Genomic DNA, 16,912 nt, shown 5'->3' on the forward strand with positions numbered 1-16,912 from the left:
GGCTACATTATTTAAGACACAGTATCCATGACTAAGAGTATGATAGTCACAACCCTGGCTTAGGAAGATTATATAGAGAATATTGTATTCAGTTCAGGGCATCATAATTGGAAAAGCCATTGACAAATCAAGAGGTATCTAAAGGAGGGTCCCAAGGTTGACTAACGGACTAGAGACCATGACATTAAAAAATCAATTGAAACTTCTCAGGATGCTTAGAAAAGATTTAAAAAATTAGAGGAGAGCTCTCTTCATTCAGTCTATCCTCTTTTCAGCAGCCAAAATGATTTTCCTTAGTGCTGGTCTGACCGTGTTACCCCTCCCCCATCCAGTACTAAATAAACTCCAATAACTCCCTACTACCTAAAGGATCAAATATAAAATACACTGGTGTTTAAAGTCCTTCATCTTTGGATCTCTTTTCACCTTTCCAGACTTCTTACCTTTAACTGAACTTCATTAATGCTGTAATCTATTTGATCTTTTCATTGTGCCTTGCACATAACACTCCATCTCTCATGACCTTTTACTGACTGTCCCACATGCCTATAATGCTCTCCCTCTTCACTTCTGCCTCCAGGATTCCAGCTTCCTTCAAATCTCACATTCTGTAAGTATTTTTTCTAGTTCTCTGTCTCTCCAGATAACTGCTTTCTTTCTGAGATTACTTGCTATTGATACTGTATGTACACACACACACACACACACACACACACACACTTTTTTCTCATTAGTGTTATTTCTCTTTGTGTCTTCAGAATATAATTTGTTCTAACACAATTGATGGATTAAGGGATAATTTGAACATAATTTTAATTTCCCATTTGCTTATGTCCAATTTTGCTTGTGAGAAACTCTACATGAACACAGAAAATTTCACCCAGTTGAACTCAGCTATGCAGAACACAAAATAAGCACAGGAACAAAACTAAAACATCTACAAGGTATCTCAGTTCATCATGTGCATTATCAGTTAAGGCAGTTCTTTGCTATTCTTCTGAATTTGTAAATTCTTCAGTATTTGAAAAAAACACTCATATATGTATGTGCGTGTGTGCGTGTGTGTTTGTGTGTGTGTGTTCAAATGTCCAGATTCAAAAAAGCCAAACTCTGAATCAAAAATGAGCAAGTATTGATGAGAGGCTTAAAATAATAAACTATTTTGGAAATAAATGAGAGAAATATAGACATTTTAATCTGCAAAGAAGAACAAGAAATATTTATCATGATTTTTAAAAATCCTTCATTTTTAAACCTACAGTTTCGAGTATCCAATATGAGTTGATTATAACATGAATATGGAACTTGTAAAATGATAATTTTCATAATACTGAAAGTAGGGGTTATTTCTGGTTTTGGCCATTAAGTCAATATATTCAGGTGACAGGAACATCAGATTATAAGCTGCAATATATATCTCTTGATGCAGTCACTAAAATACTGCAGGTAATGCAAAGGACAATTCTATAAGAATTAATATAACTACTATTTTCAGATATGTTGTAATTTTAATACATATCAGCTCAACCATAGCTTTAAGGGGCAGAGAAGGGAAGAAGCAGCATAATACCTACCATGTGCCAGGCACTGTTCTAAACACTTTATAAGTATTATCTTATTTGATTTGAAAGTAAGCATCATAACAGCCTATAAGGGAATATTATTATTACCAACATGACTTTATTATCCTTTTGTTGACACTTCTATTCTCAACTTAATGATCCAGATAGTTTTACATTATGTAATCATAGAACATCTTAAGATTGTTAAGCCTCCATGAATGAATGGATGAATGACTAAATGAATGAAAGTATCAGTTTACAATTAATGACTTTTTTTAATGTAATTCACGATAACAAAAGCTCTCATGACACAAAGCATTATAATAGGGTTGTATTTTCCTTTTCCTTATGTTTTTCTGTAGATCACTAAAACTAATCACAACACATCTACAGTAATCTACTCACTTGTGGGTACCACATATAAGGAGAGATAAGAACAAAAAAATAAAAAGAAGCACTCCAAGACAATGGTGTACTTAAGTGCAAGATTTTACATTCTTTCCTACTGTATTTTGACTTAGATTTGACTCATTGTTCCAGCCTATTTAGGTAATTTTGCATCTTTATTCCAGCATTTCTATTAGCTGTGCTTGCTACTTTATTATTATTATATTTGATAAGCATAACTTCAATATGTTCATCTTAGTCATTAATAAAAATTTTACTGTAGGATGAGGTCTGGGACAGATATGGTATGCTTCTCTGTGTGACATCACACTTTATTTGATTCTATAACTCACTATGATTTCATTTTTCTGTACTAGCATCCAACCCATATTTTCCATGAAGGATGCCATGAAAGTTTTTGTAAGACTCCTTCCTAAAATCAAAATTCACTATGAGTTTTCCTGAAATTTTCTTAGAATACCTCTAAATTGATTTTTTTTTAAATCTCTGAATGTTCCAACATTTAGCTACCTGGTCATCTGATTATTTAATTAAATCTTCACATCAAACTAGAGTTGGACAGCAGGGCCTCAACTCAGATGATGGCATTGCAAACAATTATCTATCCCTGATTCTTTGAGGTGACATTCAGGCACATTCCAATTTTGTTTGTGCTGGGTAGCTAATAGAGAAAATAAGCTCTCATGTTGACAACTGTGGGACAATAAGCAGGAAAAGTAAAATCTTGAAGCATGAAAGATTATGCTGCATTAAATTGACCAGTAAAGAGATTTAGATTTTATCACGAAAACATCTACTGCTGCCTCAGCTGAGCACACAGGTACAATGAAAAAGGCTATGAAGATGCTGATTTGTTGTAGTGCCTATAAAGTATAATACAAACCAGAGGGAGAGACTGTTTATGAGTTACTGAGTACTAAATTATAACTCATAGAACAGTAAAACAAGATAAAATGGTGCAGTTATGGGTATTTTCTGGACATGGTCTATTACTGAAAGTCAGCCAATTTCCATGGAGATATCAGTCTTTTGATTAAATGCAAATGATAAAAGATGACCTGTAAGTACTCATTTCTCAACACATTTGAAAGTAATGTCCTTTAACAAGTCAAAATGACTGAGAAGTTTTATTTGGTCAGTTTGCAGAGGATGTAAATATTCTTTCAAACATTTTGTGGATTGTGAGTATTAACATTGATAAGAAGTCAGTACCTCAAAAGGATGCTCTCTCAGTATGTTTTTCAGTTGCGTATCCAAGGTTGCTGGAAGTGCCTCTCCATACAGAATACAACACACATAGAGAATATTATAAGAGAAAAGCTTTACATGCTTTTCACTCAATATTTATTTTGGAAAGATAAGAAGCGCAAGAGGATATAAAGATGAAGCAAAAATAGGCTTGGTCAAAAAAGCCCAGAATATTCTTATTTAATTAGAAGAAATGTCTTAAAATTTGAAGGAAGTAAATTTAGATCATATACAATGAAATTTAACTTAAACAGAAAACAGAAAAGAAAAATGCATAGAGGTGTTCTAGGTTTAAACACAGAGATTTTAACTAAAGAAATAGAAACAAATTTAGTTAAAATAGATTTCGATAAAACTCCTGGCAGACATTACTAATGGAACTTATGGAAACTGACTACATGAGTCTGATTTCAAGGGACCAATAGTTCCTTTCACAACGTAGCCCTTGGTGGTAATATTAAAGAGCCAACTGGAAAAGTTGATGCCTGGCTTCCTTTTTGGCTTCCTCATCATTATTTTACCCCATGCTAATCTCTGGGAATTTTTAATTACAGCAGAGTCTATAGGCACCAGGCCTCTATTCCACCTATTATTGATAACAAATTGTTGTGTTTATTTTGTCCAAGTGTACATTAGAGGTAAAGGTGTGTCTATCAACTCTCATTAAAATAATTCTTGACCTTTCAATTTAGATGTTTTTATCTTTGAATCAGCCAGTTCTCTAATGATTGGACTTGGCTTCTCTAAGTGTGGTATTAGTTGATTGAAAACTTCTAACCGAATCTTTACTATAAAACAATGAACTCTCTCTAATGATTACTTATGTAATCACTAGTTATTACAAAATGAACCAACAAACAAACAAAATCTGTAATGAAATAAGTCAGGTGAAGTTGGCTTTTGGTAACTAGTGAAAAATAATGTTTCTCCTATGGAATTTTTATTCCTAATGTAGTACTTGACCCTGCAGCCTCAGTGATCACAAATTTCCCAGCTGGAAATTTGTCTGTAAGAAGAACCTCTTCTTAATGAAATCTAATTATCTTAAAAATAATATTTTGAAAAATTAATAGCGTGTTTATTTGAGACATCATTTTTGTATTCTACTTCTTATTGGGATAGCAACATAAAGAAATTTTGCATATATACTTACATATATGTATATCTAATCAATAAGCATTTATTAAGCATGTATTTTATGCCAGGCATTATACTAGGTGCTAAAGATAGAAAAATATAGAAAAAATATTCCAGACTCACAAGGAGCTTGCATTCTAATGGAGGAGACAAGCATATAAGTGAGCATATATAGAATAAATGCAAATAAATACAACATAATTAAGTAAATGCTTGGGAAGAAAATTATTAGGCTAGTTTGGCTAGATCACAGAGTACAGGAGGGAGTAATGTTAAATGAGAATAGAAAGATAGATTGGGAAGCAAGTTTAAAAGAATTTTAAAGACCACATAGAGTTTTTATAATATCCTAGAATGAATAGATATTGTAATTATGTTTCCAAATGTGTGCATAGATATCTGTATGTATATACGTGTATGTATTCACATATACATGTAAATAAATGTATTTCATGCATATGAACCCACACATATATATCGACAGATAGCAAAGTAATATAGTAGACTGACAGCTGCCTTTGGAGTCACAAATACCTGGGTTCAAATCCTGCAGGATTTGAACCAGAGGCTATCTACTCCACACCTAAAAACACATTCCAGGTATGGAAAAGTCAATAACCTTGTCAGTGTTCCAAGGTAATTCCCTGAGACTATACGTTAAAGATTAATTTGCGGAGAGAGTTTCCATACTGGGATTTTTCCCAAAGGGGAAAGCACAGGGGTCTGGCTCCTTCCTCCCTTCACTCCCTTTCTCAGAAAGAAAGCAGGATAATTATCACAATAAGTATTGTGTTGTATCCACTGAGCTACTTGATTGCCTCGTTTGGATAAAGCCAATTAGATGTCCACAATATTTCTGGCATCAATAAAATGAGTCTCTGGGAGCATAAGTCTACCAAGCTGCATAAGGAAGGACAAATCAGTCCAGGTTGGAAAAAATGGGGCAAGTAGAGGCTCCCATGCCAATTAATATTGGGACTGGATCATTGATTGCTCAATGCACTTCCATTTTTGGCAAAATAGAGAGACATAGTCTCAATATACAAATGAATAACTGGAGAAAGAGAGAGTGACAGAGACAGAGACAGTGAGACTGAGAATCACAGACAGACAGAAAACCATGTAACAAAAAACAGAAATAAACAGAGATAGAGAAAGAGAGAGATAAATAGAATGATTTTTTTTAGGATAGATTACCAATATACACTTTGAAAATAATATCTAATAAAATGAATAGTTATTCAGAACTGTTGAAGTGACTTCTTCTCAGATTATAAACTACAAGCCTGCTATCCATCTTTATATATTTCTTTGCTATTTGGAAGCCAGAGATTTATTTACTCCACACCACACCTAAAAATGTAAACTTATACCATGCTACAAAGTATTTTACTTAATGGGTGGTTTTTTTGTGCCTACGTATTTAAAAATATTCTAAATGTTAATATTTGGCAATAAAGAATCCTTAAGTTCACCATGAAGTGTTAATTGAATGGAATTTTTCTCATAGCTTTTCATTATGGTTGTAGTCTCAATTGCTACAATAATAATTACATAGTGTTTACTTAAGTACTTTACTATAGTAATAATACAGTGTTTTACAGTTTCCAAAGTGCTTGTATCAAAAGAACTCTATGAAGGATTTATTATTAGAAAAAAAGTGGGGTTTTTTTTGGTGGATTACAAGATCAATAAGAGACAATGATGAGGTATGACATCCAAAAGAGGTAATATACATTTACACTGAATTAAGATAAACTTAGTACCTAGGATATTGCAGGTAAAGGTCCTCTATATTCTGTTTAAGTCAGTTTATACATGCAGTATGTTGTTCAGTCATTTCAGTAGTGTCCAACATTTTTTTTAATTTTTAAAATTAATTTATTTTGAATTATCAACAATCACTTTCATAAGCTTTTGAGTTTTAAATTTTTCTACTCCTTTCTCCCCATCTCCTTCCCCAAGATGACACGCAACCTGATATAGGCTATTCCCATTCCTTTAAATATATTTTCACATTAGTGATGTTGTAAGAATTAGAAGCAATAGGAGGAACCACCAGAAAAAAGGAAACAGAAAACAACAGAAAAAAATACCAAATAGTACGTTTCAATCTGCATTCAAACTCCATAGTTCTTTCTTTGGATATGGATAGCATTTTCCATCATGAGGGCTTTGGAGATATCTTAGGTCCTTATAAGGTTGAGAAGGGCTAAGTCCATCAACATTAGTCATCGCACAACATGACTATTATTGTATACAACATTCTCCTAGTTCTGCTCACTTAACTCAGCATCAAACCAAACAAGTCTTTCCAGGTTTTTCTGAAGTCAGCCTATCATCATTTCTTATAGTACAATAGTATTCCATTACATTCATGTACCACATCTTATTCAGCCATTCCCCAATTGATGGGCATCTTCTCAATTTCCAATACTTGGCCACCACAAAAAGAGCTGCTATAAATATTTTTGTACATGTGGGTCCTTTTCCCATATGTATGATCTCTCTGGGATTTAACCCTAGAAGTGCTATTGCTGAGTCAAAGAGTATGCACATTTTTATAGCCCTTTGGGCATAGTTCCAAATTGCTGTCCAAAATGGTTAGATCATTTTACAACTCCACAGACAATGCATTAGTGTTCCACTTTTCCCACATCCTCTCCAACATTTATCATTTCCCTATTTTGTCATGTTGGCCAATCTGATAGGTATGATGTGGTACTTCAGAGTTGTTTTGATTTGCATTTCTCTAATCAATAGTGATTTAAAGAATTTTTTTTCATATGACTATAGATGCCTTTAATTTCTTCATCTGAAAACTACCTGTTCATATCCTTTGACCATTTATCAATTGGGGAATGACTTGTATTCTTATAAATTTGATTTAATTCTCTACATATTTTAGTAATGAACCCCTTATCAGAGAGACTAGTTGTAAAAATTCTTTCCCAATTTTCTACTTTCCTTCTAATCTTGGTTGCATTGGCTTTGTGCAAAAACTTTTCAATTTAATGTAAGCAAATTTATCCATTATGCTTTTTGTAATGTTCTCTATCTCCTGTTTGGTCATAAATTCTTATGTTCTCCATAAATCTGATAGGTAAGCTATTCCTTGCTTTCCTACTTTTCTAATAGTATCAGCCTTTATATATAAATCATGAACCCATTTTTACTTTATTTTCATATATGGTATGAGATTTTGATCAATGCTGGATTTCTGCCATACTCTTTTCCAGTTTTCCCAGCAGTTTTTTTTCAAAGAGTGGGTTCTTATCCCAGAAGCTGGGGTCTTTGGATTTATCAAATAATAGATTACTATAGTCATTGACTACTGTGTCTTGTATAATTAACCTATTCCATTGATCTACCATTCTATTTCTTAGCCAGTACCAAACATTTTTGGTGATTGCTGCCTTATAATACAATTTAAGATCTGGAATGGCTAGGCCACCTACCCATGCCTTTCTTTTCATTAGATCCTTTGATATTCTGGACCTTTTGTTCGTCCAAATGAATCTTGTTATTATTTTTTCTAACTTTTTAAAATACTTTTTTTGGTAGTTGATTGGTATGGAATTGAATAAGTAAATTAGCTTAGGTAGATTTTTCATTTTTATTATGTTAGCTCAGTCAACCCACAAGCAACTGATGATTTTCCAATTATTTAGATCTGTTTTTATTTATGTGAACAGTGTTTTGTAATTGTGTTCATATAGTTCTTGGGTTTGTTTCAGTAGGTAGACTCCTAAATATTTCATAATGTGTACAGTAAGTTTAAATGGAATTTCTCTTTCTATCTGTTGCTGTTGGGATTTGTTGGTAATATATAGAAATGCTGATGGTTTCTGTGGGTTTATTTTACAGCCTGCAACTTTGCTAAAGTTGTTTATTATTTCAAGCAGTTTTTTCACTTGATTCTCTATGATTTTCTAAGTATATCATCATATTACCTGCAAAGAGTGATACTTGTGTGTTTTTTTTTTTTTTTTTTGCTTTTTCTAAAACCTTCAATTTTTTTTTCCTTCTCTTATTGCTAAAGTTAACATTTCTGGTACAATACTGAACAACAGTGGTGATAATGAACATCCTTATTTCACCACATGCTTTTACCTTGTCTCCATTACATATGAATCTTGCTGAAGGTTTTAGGTAGATGTTATTTATTATTTTAAGGAAGATTCCAATTATTCCTATTTCTCTAGTGTTTTTAATAGGAATGGGTGTTGTAATTTATCAAAAGCTTTTTCTGCATCTATTGAAATGATGTGGTTTCTGTTAGTTTTGGTGTTGATATGATCAGTTATGCTGATAGTTTTCCTAATACCAAACAACCACTCCATTCCTGTTATAAAGCCTAACTGGTCATAGTGTAATATTCTTGTGATAAGCTGATGTAATCTATTTGCTAATATTTTATTTAAAATTTGTGCATCTATATTCATCAGGGAAATCAATCTATAATTTTCTTTTTTTTGTTTTGACTCTTCCCAGTTTAGGTATCAGCAACATATTTATATCATAAAAAGAATTTGGTAATACTCCTTCTTCACCTATTTTCTCAAATAGGTGTAATTAATTGTTCTTTAAATGTTTGATAGAAATCACTTGTAAATCCATCTGGCCCTGGAGATTTTTTCCTAAGGAGTTCATCCATGGATTGCTCAATTTCTTTTTCTGAGATGGGGTTATTTGAATATTTTACTTCCTCTTCTGTTAATCTGAGAAATTCATGTTTTTGTAAATATTCATCAATTTCATTAAGATTGTCAAATTCATTGGCACACAGTTGGACAAAATAGTTCCTAATTATTGTTTTAATTTCCTCTTCCTTGGTGGTGGATTCACTCTTTTCAGTCTTGGTACTAGTAATTTGGTTTTCTTCTTTCTTTTTTTAATTAAATTAACCAAAGGTTTATCTATTTTATTGTTTTTTTTCCAATAAAACCAGCTCTTAGTTTTATTTATCAGTTTAATAGTTTTCTTAACTTCAATTTTATTAATTTTTCCTTTGTTTTTAAATATTTCTAATTTAGTGTTTAATTGAGGATTTATAATTTGTTTTATTTCTAGTTTTTTTAGTTGTATGCCCAAGTCATTGATCTCCTCTTTTTCTATTTTATTCATGTTAGCAATTAAAGGTATAAAACTTCCCTTAAGAACTGCTTTAGCTGCATCCTATAAGTTTTGGTAGGTTGTCTCATTATTATCATTCTCTTGAATGAAGTTATTTGTTCTTTCTATGATTTAGTGTTTGACCCAATCAATTTTTAGGATTATTTATTTCAAATGATTTTTTAGTCTATCTTTCCATGGCCCTTTATTACACATAATTTTTATTGCATCATGATAGGAAAAGGATGCATTTAATATTTCTGCCATTCTGCATTTGATTGTAAGGATTTTATGCCCTAGTATATGGTCAATTTTTTGTGTATGTGTCATGTACCACTGAGAAAAAGTATATTCCTTTCTATCCCTATTCGATTTTCTCTAGAGGTCTATCGTACCTAACTTTTCTAATATTCTATTCACCTTAACTTCTTCCTTCTTTATTTTCTGGTTAGATTTATCTAGTTCAGAGAGGGGGAGATTGAAGTCCCCCACTAGTATAGTTTTGCTTTCTATTTCTTCCTGTAACTCCCAGAACTTCTCCTCTAATAATATGGATGCTATACCATTTGGTGTATACATGTTTAGTAATTATATTACTTCATTGTCTATGGTACCTTTTAGCAGGATGTAGTTTCCTTCCTTATCTCTTTTGATTATGTCTATTTTTGCTTTGCTTTGTCTGAGATAAGGATTGCTACCCCAGCTTTTTTTACTTCAGCTGAAGCATAATATATTCTGCTCCAGCCTTTTACTTTTACCCTGTATTGATCTGTTTCATATGTGTTTCCTGTAAACAACATATTATAGGATTATGGTTTTTAATCCATTCTGCTCTTTGCTTCCATTTTATGGGAGAGTTCATCCCATTCACATTCACAGTTATGATTACTATCTTTGTGTTTCTCTCCGTCCTTTCCTTCCCCCCTTTTTATGCTTTTCTTTCTTCTTTCTCCTTTTCCCTCCTCACTAGTCTTTTGCTTTTGGCCACCACCTCCCTCAGTCCCTCTTCTCTTCAATTAGCCCTTCCCTTTTCTTCCCCTTTACCTTACTACCTCTTCCCTCCCTTCTATTCGCCCTCTCTTTTCTTTCCCCTTTTCCCTCCTACTGCCTGTAGGACAAATTAGATTTCTATACCTAACTGATTATGTTATTCCCTTCTTGAGACAAATCTGATGAGAGTAAGGTTGAAACAATGTTCGTCTCCCTCCCTTCTTTCCCTCTGCTGTAATAGGATTTTGTGCTTTTTCTTGTAATATAATTTACCCGTTTCTGCTTCCTCCTTTCCTTTTCTCTCAGTACATTTTCTTAGTTAGATCAGATTAATCTACTTGGAACTATTTAACCCTCTTGATTATTTTTTTTTAATCATTGCATCAAAATCAACTTGTATCCACCCCCTTTGTGCATACCCCTTTAACACTGTGTAACAACAATCCAGTTCTCAAGAATTGCAAGTGTCAAGAGACCTGTTTGCTGTAGAAAGCTGAGGCACCTGGTGGTTTTCCAAGCTGGTTTCCACTGGTTCCCCTGCCTTCACTGAGGTACTGGGGGGTCCAGTTATTGGTGTTTACCTGCTACATTACCTGGGTTTCAGGATCTCCTCCTGGTATGCTGAGGTGGGGCTTTCAGCTAGCTTGCTGGGACCCCTCCCATTCTGGACTGCTCCTTTTCCCCTAGTGCACGATGGGCCTTTCCCTTTAATTCCTCAAGCTACCTGGGCTACAGGACTGCTGCACCCCATCTTTCTTCTGTTTCAGCTGTTCCAGGGTTTTTCGTTGCAGGATATTTTCTGGCCTTTCACAAGTTGCTCAGGGAGGGTAAGAGCAACTTATTTCTTACTCCACCTTCTTGGCTTCTGGAAGTGGAAGTCTGTGTCCAACTATTTGTGACCCCACTTGAGGTTTTCTTGGCAAAGATACTGGATTAGTTTGCCATTTCTTTCTCTAGCTCATTTTACAGATATGGAAACTGAGGCAAACTGGGTTAAATAACTTACCCAGGGCCACAATGCTTGATTTGAACTCAGGAATATGAATTTTCCTGACTGTAAGCCTGGTTCTCTATCCACTGTGCCACCTAGCTGCAGAATATAAGAATTCAACTATAAGTATTACAATTAAGGAAGGATATTGATGAACTTGAGAGCATGCAGAGGAAGGCAACCAGGAGCAATTATGACTTCTGAAGTTTTGTTGAAAAAAGAGGGCTTATTTAAATTCAAGGAAAAATTGTGTGTAGAGAAAATGAGAGAGGATAAAGATACAGACAGAGACATAGAGACAGAGAGAGACACAGAGACAGAGAGAGACGCACACACAGAGGTATTCAAATAGTTGAAGATCAGTCACCCAGAAGAAGGGCTACAATTGTTCTACTTTTTCCTAGTGGTCAAAACTTAGAGCAATATGTGGAAGTTACAAAAAAGACAAATTTAGATTTGACTCAAGTGAAAAAAAAACAGAAAAAACCCTATATGTAATTTGTAACTCTTTGGAACTAAGGTTAACTACCTGAGGTGGTGGATGGTAGTAAATTCCCTTTCATTATAGATCTTTAAGCAAAGGCTCTATTGCCATCTATTCATTCTATCCCAAATAAAGTTGGGACTAGTTTCCTTCTGAAGACCTTCCTATTTTGGCTTTCTCATTCCATTATTATATCCATTTTTAGAGATGAAGATATTGAGGCCTAGAAAGGTTAAGAGTACATGGTCACACAGCTAGTAATGTGGAAGTGATTCTTTTTTTACTTTCTTGCCAATTGTGAGGCACTATGAATATTTTCTCCCTATAAGTTGTTTCAAGAAAAATGTGGTGAGCCAAAACATGCTAATTGCACTAAGAAAACAATAATTAGAAAGTGGTATAAACTAATGGAATTGGCTACTGCCTTTCGGCATTGTGAAATCACTTATAGACTCATTTAAAATAATGATTAAGATCATTTTCCTATAAAGATTTCTGACCATTGGGATCATTTGCTCCCATATGTATTTCCATATTTGGCATACTCCATTTGTTGAAGTTGGGTATAAAGACTGATGATAATAAAAACAAAGTAATGATTTCTTCTTTTTTTCTTTACTTTGACATGGAATGATCTTGAAGAATTGAGTTTTTCTGATCTCTTTTTCCTCTTAGTGACACTTCTTTTACAAATGTGAATTGATTTAACTTCACTATTTATCCATGTGAAGGGCTTTGCAAGGCATGGATTGGTTACTGAAAAAGGATGCAGAACACTAAGGCAAACTTTGTTAAGCATCAAAAAACTAGAAATCTTTAAAAGATATTGGCTTCTCTGAGAGAAATGTTCATCAATTATACTTGAACAGTCACCTACTTTTAAGGTCAAAAAGCAAGAGCAGAAAAATAGAGATACTAAAAAACTAGTTTTTTTTTTCTTTAGAGAGAGAAAAATGGCTGAAGAAGGATGAGCAACAAGAGCTCATTTTTGGAATATTGAAACATTTCTGAGATATTCCACTTATGTTTCTATTGTTCAGTGAAGTGTTTTTACCTTCCTACTGAGCATATTGTGTTCAATCCGTAATGCAAATAGATTCAGTTCCAATTCATTTTATCCCCATGTTTTACTTATTTGTATCCCACTGATGCATTTTTAATGCCAGCTATCTATTCACTTTCTTTCATATTTTATTTTAGAATTTTTTCACTCATTCTTCCCCCATTGCAGTTGTGTTAGATATTATGTCTGTCAATACACTACATTGAATGCAGTATCATTTAAAAAATTCTTATGGGCAGTAGTCATAAAGCCTGTAAGATGAATATCTTTGAATATTTCCATGACAGAATTAAGGGAAAGGATAATTAATTCTGACCTTTTAATGAGGCAAGCTATATCAAATCTGGTATTCTAATTAAAAAGCAATCCTTCTTAAAACTCTGTATGCAGCTTTCAGTCCATAGGCAAATGCAAGACTGTTTATGAATATTTCAATATAATTGTCAGTAATTAACATAGTATCTGGCTAAATATTAGGCCCCTTTATTCACAGAGGAATACTATATTTTTCAAGGAAGAAATCAATTATATTTATTTCATATAACAATTAAGTGAATACAAATATTTTATCTCATCAAATGTACAATAATGGACACTTGCATATAAGTTTAGTAAGTCTGTCTCTGTTATTTCTCAGTGCTATGATATTATGTCCCAAATAAAGAGCTGTCGGACATGCATCTATTGTATGAGTTGGAATCTCTTAGAAAGTGAAAAGGAGAAAGAATTGTAGCAACAGTAAAATGACACTGAAATTCAAAACAACAGGAAAAGAAATAGTGAGCAATTGCAAAAGTTTTAATGAAGACAAGATATTGTGTCTCAAATCAAGGGTGAAAATACTTCATGATTTGATCAATAAAGACAATGTAAATTCATTTTATATTTCATTACTACTCATTAGAAGTGATTGGGGGGTGCAGAGACAAGACTGCAGAGTAAAAGCAGTGAATTGGTTGAGCTCTCCCCCAAACCCCTCCGAATACCTGTAAAAAAGAGGCTCTTATCAAATTCCAGAGCAGCAGAACCCACAAAGAGAAAGAGAACAACAAATTTCCAGCCCAAGAAAACCTGGATGGTTGAGAAGAAAGGTCTATCACACCAGGCTGGGAGAGGAATGCAGTTCAATGTGGGCGAGCAGTCAAAACATGCCTCAATGAACATGGAGCAGGCCTATGAGGACTGCATCATGGACAGCTGTGGCAGTTTCCAGACTTCTCAATCACAAATGTCAAAGACAACTTAGAAGGTCAGTAGGAAAAGTCTGTGACCATGGGGAAAGAGAAGCTCCTTCCCAGCCCCAGTCCCCACATGGCCCTGGGGTAGAGGCTACTTCTGGAGTTTCTGGCTCATAGACTGAGGGGGAATCCAGTGGTTGATCAGAGGGAGATTAGAGAGATCTCTTTGCTAGGACTGAGGCAGGATTCTCTTGCTTTACCTGTGTTTAGATCTGGGTCATAGTTGTTGGTGGCAATCCTGAGGCAAGAAGGAGTGCTGGCATGGTGGAACTTGTAGTGGTATTACAGAGAAAATCCTCCTCAAGCAGAAAAGAGTGCTTTTGGTCACAGGTACACCAGAGCACAGCCAGGAAAGGGGTAATCACCTTGCCCTTGATCATACCACCTTAGAAGAAATGAAAACTTACAGGTCCCTAGAAGTATCTCTGAAAACAGCTGCACAAAATCCCTGAAGCTTGGGACAGCACATTCTCCATGCTGGTAGCAGACCCCTGCCTTAAGAAAGAGTTAAAACTCAAGTAATTGGCTGGGGTCATGAGCAGACTGCACAAAAAAGTCAGACCATAGTATCTTTCTTTGGTGACAAAGACAATCAAAACATACAACCAGAAGAAGACAACAAAGTCAAAGTTCCTCCATCCAAAGCCTCCAAGAAAAATATGAATCAGTCCCAAGCCATGGAATAGCTCACAAAGGATTTTGAGAAGCAGGTAAGAAAAGTATAGGAACAACTGGGAAGAGAAATGAGATTAATCAAAGAAAATCATGAAAAACAAGTCAACAGGTTGCTAAAAGAGAACCCCAAAATACTGAAGAAATTAACACCTTAAAAAAATAACCTAACCCAAATGTCAAAAGAGGTCCAAAAAGCCAATGAGTAGAACAATGTTTTAAAAAGCAAAAGTGGCCAAATGGAAAAGGAAATCCAAAAGCTCATTGAAGAAAATACTTCATTAAAAATTACAATGGAGGAAATGGAAGCTACTGACTTTATGAGAAATCAAGACATTGTAAGATACAACCAAAAAAATTAAAAAAAAAATTGAAGAGCAATGTGAAATACCTAATTGCAAAAACAAATGACCTGGAAAATAGATTCAGGAGAGAGAATTTAAAAATTATTGGACTATCTGAAAGCCATGATCAAAAAAAGAGCCTAGACATCATCTTTCCAGAAATTATCAAGGAAAACTGCCCTGATGTTCTAGAACCAGAGGATAAAATAGAAATGGAAAGAATCCACCAATCACCTCCTGAAAGAGATCCCCAAAGGAAAACTCCTAAGAATATTGTAGCCAAATTTCAGAGTTCCCAGGTCAAGGAGAAAATATTGCAAGCAGCCAGAAAGAAACAATTCAAGTACTGGGGAAACAAAATCAGGATAACACAGGATTTAGCAGCTTCCAGAGAGCTTGGAATATGATATTCCAGAGGGCAAAGGAGATGGGATTGAAGCCAAGAATCACCTACCCAGCAAAATTGAGCATAATCTTTTTGGGGTGAAAAATCGAAATTCAATGAAATAGAGGATTTTTAAGCATTCTTGATGAAAAGACCAGAGATGAATAGAAAATCAGACTTTCAAATATAAGACTCAAGAAAAACATGAAGAGCTAAACAGGAAAGAGAAATCATAAGGGACTTATTAAGGTTGAATTGTTTACGTTTCTACATGGAGAGGTGATATTTGTAACTGATGAGATCTTTGTTAGTATTAGAGTAGTTGGAGGGAAAAAATATGTATAGATAGATTGATATAAAAGGCACAAGGTGAGTTGAAGATGAATGAGTGATATTTGGAAAATAAAATTAAGTTGTGGGAGAGGATTATACTGGGAGAAAGGGAAAAGGAGAGGTAGAATGAGGTAAATTATCTGACATAAAACAGACAAGAAAAAGCTTTTACAATGGAGGGAAAGTGAAAGAAGGTGAGAGGGAATGAGTGAATCTTATTCTCATCACATTTGGCTTAACAAAGGAATAATATACACACTCAATCGGGTATGGCAAGCTATCTTAACGTACAGGAAAATAGGAGGGAAGGGGATAAGAGAGCTGGAGGGATGAAGGAGGGGAGAGCAGATTGGGGGAGGGGGTAATTGGAAGAAAATGCTTTTGAGGAGGGCCAGGGTCAAAAGAGAGAATAGAATAAACAGGGGATGGGATGGGAGGAAGGGAAATACAGTTAGTTCCCCATAGCATGACTACCATGGAAGTGCTTTACATGACTACACAAGTATAATCTGTATCGAATTGCTTGCCTTCTCAATGAGGGTGAGTGGGGAGGGAGGAATGGAGAAAATTTAAAAACAAATGTTAAAAAAAAGTTTTCACATGCACCTGGGAAATAAGATATACAGGCAATAGGGTAGAAATCTATCATGCCCTACAGGAAAATAGAAAAGTAAGGGGAAAACAGAAACGGGGGGGGGGTAGAAGGGAGGGCAAATTAGGGTAAAGGGCATTCAGAACCCATGCTGTCTTGGGGTTGGGGGTGGGATGAGACGGGGAGAAAATTTGGAAGTCAAAATTTTATGGATGTTGAAAACTAAAAATAAATAAATTATGAAGTGAAAAGAAAAAATATTAAAAAAATATCATTCAAATAACACCACCTAAAATTATTAAAATGACTGTGTATTTTTTATGAAGTTTTATATACACCTACCTGTTTTC

The sequence above is a fragment of the Phascolarctos cinereus genome, unplaced genomic scaffold (genome assembly GCF_003287225.1).
Source record: "Phascolarctos cinereus isolate Bilbo 61053 unplaced genomic scaffold, phaCin_HiC Scaffold_3;HRSCAF=262, whole genome shotgun sequence".
Lineage (NCBI taxonomy): Eukaryota > Metazoa > Chordata > Mammalia > Diprotodontia > Phascolarctidae > Phascolarctos > Phascolarctos cinereus.